Raw genomic sequence first — 8,940 nt, forward strand, 5'->3', positions numbered from 1 at the left:
CTTCACGAGATGCTACCAGCTCAACCACTACCCGACCAGGTGGAAGATAGGGAAAGTCATCCCTATTTTGAAACCTGGAAAGGACCCAACTGCCCCCACGAGCTACCGGCCCATATCAGTGCTGTCGGCAGTCAGCAAACTCTTAGAGGGGCTCATCCTTCAACGACTGATGGTGCACATCGAAGAGCATCAAACCATTGTCCCGGAACAGTTTAGCTACCGGAGAGGACACTCCACCGTCCACAGGCTGATCCGGGTGGAGAACATCATCCACCAGAACAAGGCACTCTCCAACAACACGGCCATGGTACTCCTGGACGTCAAAAAGGCCTTCGACAACGTCTGGCACGACCGTCGCGACGGGCTTATCCATAAGCTGGTGCAGGCGAACGTCCCAGACTACCTAGCGAGGATGATAAGAAGTTACTTCGCTAACAGATCGTTTCGAGTCCATCTTGCAGGTTCATCATCGGACATCCAAGAGATTGCCGCGGGCGTGCCTCAAGACAGCCTCCTAAGGCCCATCCTGTACAATCTGTTTAACTGGGAAAAGTAAATTTATTAACAACTACCGAAAAGCTAAACATTACATATAATTTGCAATTGGATTAGATGGACAAATTGATGTGAAGATTTGCGAAAAAGTTACACGTCTTCTCAGTGAGAATCGAACTCACGACTCCCCGATCTCTAGTTGGGCGCGTTAACCACTACGCCATGAGAGGAATCTTCACATCAATTTGTCCATCTAATCCAATTGCAAATTATATGTAATGTTTAGCTTTTCGGTAGTTGTTAAACTTCCACTCGGCTGGTTAGCCGTAAACCACGATTCATAATTAAAAACAAGTATGTAAATTTATTGCTGGAAAATATGACTCCTGTAATCTAATTAAACTTGTAAGTTTAGAAGTTGACTGCAGATGTTTTCTTGTCTACCCTTGACAAGTACTGGAGAAACATTTCAAAAGGGCACATAAATAAACCAAAAGGGGGTCGTCCGTAAACCACATGATCATTCATGGGTGGGAAGGGGGGTAGGGCTCATTCGGGCCATAGACCATTGAACAGATAGCCGTAGCGGTAAACGCGCAGCTATTCAGCAAGACCAAGCTGAGGGTCGTGGGTTCGAATCCCACCGGTCGAGGATCTTTTCGGGTTGGAAATTTTCTCCACTTCCCAGGGCATAGAGTATCTTCGTACCTGCCACACGATATACGCATGCAAAAATGGTCATTGGCATAGTAAGCTCTCAGTTAATAACTGTGGAAGTGCTCATAAGAACACTAAGCCGAGAAGCAGGCTTTGTCCCAGTGGGGACTTAACGCCAGAAAGAAGAAGAACCATTGACCATGCAAATTTGGATTACAGTCGACTCTCCATAACTCGATTTTCATGGGACCTTCGACTTATAGAATAAACTGACGCAAAAAATCCCAAAATCAAATTTTCATGTTCTCAATACATATATCATTACTTCTTTAAGAATACAGCATTTTATTTGTTAATAGTATTTTACAAACTATTATTTGAATTTTCTTTTGAAATGCTTGAAAAATCACGTTATTTTTACTAACAATATTTGTTTTTTATTAAAATGTTTTTCAACTTTTATTAGAACTTGCAAGTATTTATTCACCTCCTAACATGAATCACTACAAGTTTATAAGAATAAGAAAGATTTTGAAAGGGATAGAAATTTACCTTTCACGAGGCATCGACTATAGTGGTGATATCGAGTTGTGGAGAGGGAAGGCTGTGGTCTGAAAATCAAAAAAAAAAATGAACTCGTGATTAATGGACAGCCTCTTTTTGGATAATTTGGTTCACAACTTTGTACCAAAATCAAAACCTGCTTAATCAAGACCATTTTTGAAACACCTGCTAGTTACGAACAAATATTCATTCTCATACCGGTATCAGAGGATTGTAAACCAAAGCGCGCAAGCTTCACAGACTAATACCTTTGTAACGGTCAGCGAAGCATAATGATACAGGGCAGCCAAATGTATTATACCCTGTTTTATTTTTCATGCCGAAAATGGGAAATAAAATCCTCTGTTGGCGCTATCCATGCGCTATCAGCGTCCACATAAATAACACTATCATCACAGAAAGATTCATGATCTATGCTGGAAAATTTTCGCGGTTTTTTTTTTTGGATTCAAAGTGTTTACATGCTTTTACCCTTCGCTACATTATTCATCACCCGAATGGAATCTAGTTCATGATCTCAAGACAGTTAAAAACGCCATTTGTTACATTTATGTCGGAATCTTGCGCAAAAGATTCACAATGCGAACAACACCGTGAATTAGCCACTTGGGCAGTTTCCATCCGACAAGCTCGATAAAGTTTGAAAGTAATGGGCTTATGGCGCTCGGTGGTCAGGTTGGAATTTTCCTAGGCAGATTGATTATGTATTCGAAAGGGTATGATGTTGTTACTTTATTAAATTCATTTATTTACTCGTCGGTGTTATAAGTTTTCTGTGCATGGTATATTTGGTGCAGGAGTGAATCTATTTTGAACGCAGTTTCTTCTGGATTCTATTGATAGAAAACGTGTGCCAGTTTTTCGGGATTTTATTCATATTCAAAAGTTTCTTTGCTAAATCGTCTTTGGAAAATCTCTGCTATAATTCATTTGGACATCATTTTTCCGATTCTTCCAGGGCTTACTCCAGGGTATGCATTATTCCAATGTTTGTTCCTGTATTTTTTTTTTGATTCTTAAGCAGTTTTTTTTTTCTAAAAATATTCCGGAGTTTGTTCTTTACAAGCCTCTCAAGTTCCCCAAGTAATCTCAACATAACTATATTATTCTCCGTGTACTTCAGGAATTCCAGTTGCTGTTCTAGGATCCTTGTGGGATGCGTTATAAAAAATCTGGGAACTCGTTGTTTTTTTACGTGATGAAGTCAATTACGCGCCGGCCACGTCCTTACGGTCATCGGGGAAGGGAAGAATTGTTGATGTGACATCCATTGTTACTAGAGACCTGCATCTCCATGGCTGCCACGGGAAGGAGTTTTGGTAGTGGGGAGAGATGAACTGGATTCACCTTGATAAGTGATGCGATTCATGCAAACTCAGTTCAAAAATATCCACTATGGCGGTACACTGTTTACATATTTCGTCAATTGAAATAATACAAGCAAAGTTCGAAAATTTCCACATGCAGCAGTTGTTAGTTTCATGACAGATATGATAGTTTCAGCGATAGGGTAGGTGTACCAATTATTGGATTGATTCACTATTTCGCAATACGTGATAATTATCAAATTGTCTATTTCATCAGATTCACAAAGCTTCAAACTAGTAATTACCATCAACAAGTCATGCTTACGTTTTAAAACTCGGCCTGAACTTTTTCATCCATAATTTGTTCACCTACCCTACCTACGACATCTCCACAACTCCCAACAGCATCGAGAAAATTGTCCCGAACTCTTCGTGTCAGCTCGATCAAGTTCGAACACTTTCGACTTATCTCGCTCGGCTTTCGATCAGTTGCTGGACCCAAAAGTCCAAACCTTCGCTGCCCATTGACGCGCTCAGATCGCAGTCACGAAATTTATTAATAAAATATGATAATTTTATTTCGAAAATATTTAAATACCTAATGAGTTTAACCGAACTGCTTGCGAGAAGAGAAAGATGAAAAAGTAATAACAGTAAAAAGTAATGATACACAATAAAATATGAATGAGATGATAAAGAAGGGAAACAACAACAGCAACAGGTCAGTCGCAGTGATTGTAGACGTACGGGAACGGCCTAGTCGGTGGAATTGGACGAGAAGTTTCCGAAAACAAGACAACGAATCGCCATTCGAGGCGATGGCTTCTGCAGGCGAGAGCGAAATGATTAAAAATTTATGACCCAAATGGTCCCTGTCTCTTTTTACATGCACGAAACTGATAACGAAGAAAGGCTGTAATGTGGCCAAATATATTAAAAAAGACTGAACCTGAACTTGCTCTCTTGCTCTACGCTGCGGGACGTTCTAATCAGTGGCTAATCTGTTTTGGTTCAAAATTTATGGCTAGTTAATTCGGCAGCCAACGTGCGCTAATGGGAAAAGTGGGCCTATTATTTGGACGTGATTGAATGTTCCTACTATGGTAGTAGGGGTAGATCCCCCAGTACCGGACAGAACCCAATACCAAAAGTTGTTGAAAAATGCAAAAATCTTGATCCAAACATGATGGAGTACTAGACAAACAAAGCTATTCTGAAGGACAAAATTACTCATGTTTTTGAAAGAGTAGAGGATTTTGGAAAACCGATAGAAAATTGGTACCATTCATTTTGTAATCATAAATTGATTGTCTTAGGTGTCCGGTACTGGGAGATCTCCCCCCATACGCGATCACTCCAAAGGCAGGCGTCGTCTCGGATGAACCGATATCGGTAATAAGATCCATTCCACTTGGCAATCAAATGCGCCAGATCATTGTCGTTCGTCGCATTATTACCTATTTGACCTCATTCCGGGATTGCATTCCTTTGCTGGGCAGTGCCGAAGAGATCCCAATCGCCCTCCGTCAAGCCAAACAACCATCATCCATCAATGATTCACGGGGCGGTCACCGTCAGGGACCATCGGATGAACGTGAACGCAAACAAATACACAAGTGCCTCGGCCCAAGTCACAGTGGTTTGAAATGCAAAAAAAAATACAATAATAATATTTTTTGCTGTCAATATATTAAAATATTGCTATACCATGTGTGGCAAATTAATTGCATATCTTAAAGTGAAGATGAATCGAAGCCAAAGTTCAAATTTTCATGAGCACGGATCTGGAGAACCAAACATCCGTTAGAGCTGAAAACAAAATCGATTGGTCACTAGCTGGTAATGACCAATCGATTAGGTTTTCAGCTCAAACGGATGTTTGGGTCTCCAGATCCGCACTCTTGAAAATCTGAACTTTGGCTTTGATTCATTTTCACCTTAAGGGGTAAATATTGTATTTTTCACGTTTTTTATTGTTATTTTTCTCCTCCTCTTCTTCTTCTTATTTTTCTTATAATTTTTCTTAGCAAAATGTCCCCACTGGAATTGAGCAGCACTTACAAAGATAGGGGTCGCTCATGAACCTGGTGATAATTTTTGAACACTTTCTCCCTCCTCGTGGATCTGCGTAGCTTCCCTTTCCTCCCTCTATGATCATTTGGTTTTTACGAAAGAAATATATTATTCGAAAACATAGATCAACATTCACTGTTAGCGTCAATGATTACAACCACCAGAGTCCAATTTTTTATTAGGGTGACCATTTCCGAAATAGAGTGACCAGAAAAACAGCGATCTTGCAAAAATTTAATTTTAAAAAAAATTATAGCTTTTTAACCACTTGACCGATTTTCAATTTTCTGGCACAAAATGGAAGCTAAACATTTTGACTTTAAAAAAGTATATATAAAATTTCACAAAATTTGTTTGTTTTACATGAAAAATAAAATAAAAATTTTACGTTTTTTTCGTGTTTTGAAGACCTCGGGACAAAAAGAGCTATTAATGTTCTAATTTTATCTTGAAAATTCAGAAAATTTTACGTTAACTGCCAAACTTTCAGCGATTTATGATTTTTAGTTCTTTAGATATATTTTTTTAAAAATAACTGATTTTTTTTTATTTTAAAAAATATATATCTCAAAAATTAAATAACATACATCGCTGAAAATTTGACTGTAAACGTAGAATTTTCTGAACTTTCAAGAAAAAATAAGAACAGAAATAGCCCCTTTTGTCCCGAAGCCTTCAAAACACGCAAAAACTGTATTTCTTTATTCTTTTTTCATGTAAAACTAAAACTATTTTTGTGAAATTTTAAATTTTTCTTGAAGAGTCAAAATTTTTAGTTTTTATTTCGTCCAAGAAAATTGAAAATCGATCAAACGGTTCAAAAGTTATATTTTTTTTAAATATTCAAAATTTCCAAAGTCCGACTTTTCTGGTCAACCTATTTTGAAATTGGTCACCCTAATCAAAAAAATCCAAAAACACGTGTATCCTTATTTCGGATAAGGAATAAAATAGCAAATTTTCATGGAATTTGGTGACCCACTAGATCGGTTTTTCATGGAATGGCTGCATATCTAGAATAACTTGGCTGCGGTTATAAACAACCTGGTTCTCCAGAAAATCCAAATAATGAAAGTCATCCTGGACAGCAAACTCAGCAGAATTAATTTTCAAAGAACGTACCTAATAGATAGTTTTATTATCGACATGAGTGGAAATTATAACGGCCTCTGGAAGATGCGGAACATCCGTAAAAATGGTAATTTCGTGAGAAGCATCCTAGACCACCGAGGTTTTTTCCAATGATTTAAGAATTAATAATTTAGAACATAACGGATGACTTTGATTGTTCATGTACATAATCAGACATACGGAAGGCCGGTTTTGTGGTCCCTCATATCGATAAACAATTTTAATCTTCTGTTACATTCTTTTAAAATATATTTTGATGAGTTTACAAAAAAAAAAAACGCAGCTTTCTAGAATAACTTTTATGAGTTAGCCATTTTTACTGATATTCCGGATTTTCCGGATAACTAGGTTCTTTACTATCAGATCCAAGTTGTTCCCGAGATATGTGTAAGAATCCCTTCGAATTATTTGCATCTGCAAAAAAACGGGGAGCATTCCTCCTCAACGCTTAACATTATAACAACTATTCCCTTTCAATAAAAGCCAAAATTTTCGAAAATAGGTTGGAGTATTGCTAAGAACGAGCATTTTAAAATTTGTAGGTTCATCCCGACAATTTACGGGTTAATTGTTTGCCAAAAACCAAAATTTAAAGTAATGACATGTAAATTCATTGGCATGAATTTGATTACAGTAGTCCAGAGAATACAGAAGCAGAGTAGCAGAAATTCGTGATCATACTATTTTTTTTATAAAAACATTTCAGGAAATCTTAGTTTTTAACCTGATTGCATAGAAATGAAATTCCAAAGTATGTACTTTTTAAGCATAAACTAGTTTGTACGAGAATAAACCAGTTTGTAAGCGTTCATATGTTTGAGCAAGAGTTATCACACTCAAAGCTTCTCTTAGCGTACTTACGGTATACTTCGTAGATTGGATACTAACGACATTCATGTTTCTTTTTGATAATCTCATTCAAAATGCTTTCAAAAACAATGCTGAGGAATGAAGCTTGATCCAATCATAAACAAGAATACTAATAGCATGAACATCGCTATTCCCGGCCACAGCCATCTTTACCGTAACTTGGGATAGGGGAAGGAATTTTGATTCAGCCTTAACTTAATGAGAGGCCACATGGAGTGAGCTGCCCATAAAAGCATAACTGTTTTATACACTGAAATGAATTTTATTATAGAAACTACTGAATCAATGGTAAAATTAAGAACTGCACCAACGATTTTCAACCGACTACATTACTCTGTCAACTCTACGAAAACATAGTCAACATCACTACACAAGAAAATATATTCTGTTTATTTAACCAGAGTTGCAGTATTTATGACTAGAAATATTCTTGATTTGACAAGTTTTACATTGTACTTTTGACCACACTGTGTTGTACGGTGGCTGTCACGGATTGAAATACAATGCTTTGCAGTAGATGCTACTATGAACATGGTCACATTTACTGCACTGCTTAGTGATCTTTACCAGATTATAGTAAACTTTTAGGGTAAAGGTATTCAGTATCGGCAGATAGAGATATGTTTGCCAAATTAAGTGTAATTGTGGCAACATTGTGCTAAAAGATTATGTAGCCGGCGGGACTTGAACCCACAATTTCCATTCTGTACACGGACGCATTACCAATTATACTACAGCTGTGTACGGCAGCAGCCACGCACCTATTCTTCAGCCGAATCGACAACCCGTACATTCTTACAAGTTAAATGGGTGCGTTTTATATAGGCGCACAATACAGACAGACAAAACATACCGTTTTGATTCATATTACGCACACTTAAGGCCTCAGTGAAGAATAACTCACAAAAAAGCATATAAAATAAATCACTCCATATGATTCCTCCTCGTTATCGAAACTTCAAGCCTTTTAACTTTCGAATGGTGAGTGAAGATTTCGATTGCGAAACATGAATAATTTTAAATAAATAGAGCTTTACATGATTCTTATTCCGGACGCTTCCTTACTTTTGCCTCATATTTCGGACACTTCGATTCGAATTCCGGACAGGTCAAACAAATCATAAAGAGAAAAGTCAAATCATCAAATGAAATCGTTAAACCACTAGAGAAACGCTTAAGGAAGTTGGATAGTATAAATTTTCATTGATATCTATAGAAAATTCTTGTTAAAACGAGCCTTGAAATGAGAACTTTTGAACGGCGAAAATTGAAACATTTCGTATGAAATGTTTCCCATACAAAGTAGAGTGTCCGGAATTTAAAGCTGTCCGTAATATGAATCAAAACGGTACAATAGTTATTCATTACGCGCGTTCGCTTCTCAATACAGTTTGGCGCGCTGTTGGGCTGGCGCCTACTGTAGAGGATGCACGATGACTGGCAGTGGATTATTCCACAGCAGCCATCAATGGAACAATAGATATCGTCCCTGAGTGTTATACAGTTGATTGATATTATATACATGCAAATACTTTACTGTATTCTTCTAAGCTACAATTAGAATTTATATCAAACTTCGTCTTGCCATCAAGTAGGCTGTTGAAAACCGCTATGAATCGTTTTTCCTACTTTCCCGGTGAACATCCTGGAACTTTTATACACACAAACACGTCGGAACCCTTGACGAACAAAATGGAAAAAGAATCATCCAAATCCGTTGCCCCGATCGTGAGCCATTTCGTGACATACAAACACCATTCCATTTTTATTGTTATAGATAAGCATTGCTTTCAATTAAAGACTGTTAGTCTCAATGGTAAAGGTTACGAACAAAGGACATACA

At 37.6% G+C, this 8,940-nt stretch overlaps 1 non-coding gene across 1 annotated transcript; it reads right to left on the bottom strand.

The window, feature by feature from the left end:
- Positions 1–652: 652 nt before the first annotated feature.
- Trnas-aga lies at positions 653–725 on the bottom strand. Its single transcript has one exon. It is a non-coding gene; the product is annotated as a tRNA-Ser (tRNA).
- Between the last annotated feature and the right edge of the window lie 8,215 nt (positions 726–8,940).

The sequence above is a fragment of the Aedes aegypti genome, chromosome 2 (assembly GCF_002204515.2).
Source record: "Aedes aegypti strain LVP_AGWG chromosome 2, AaegL5.0 Primary Assembly, whole genome shotgun sequence".
NCBI lineage: Eukaryota > Metazoa > Arthropoda > Insecta > Diptera > Culicidae > Aedes > Aedes aegypti.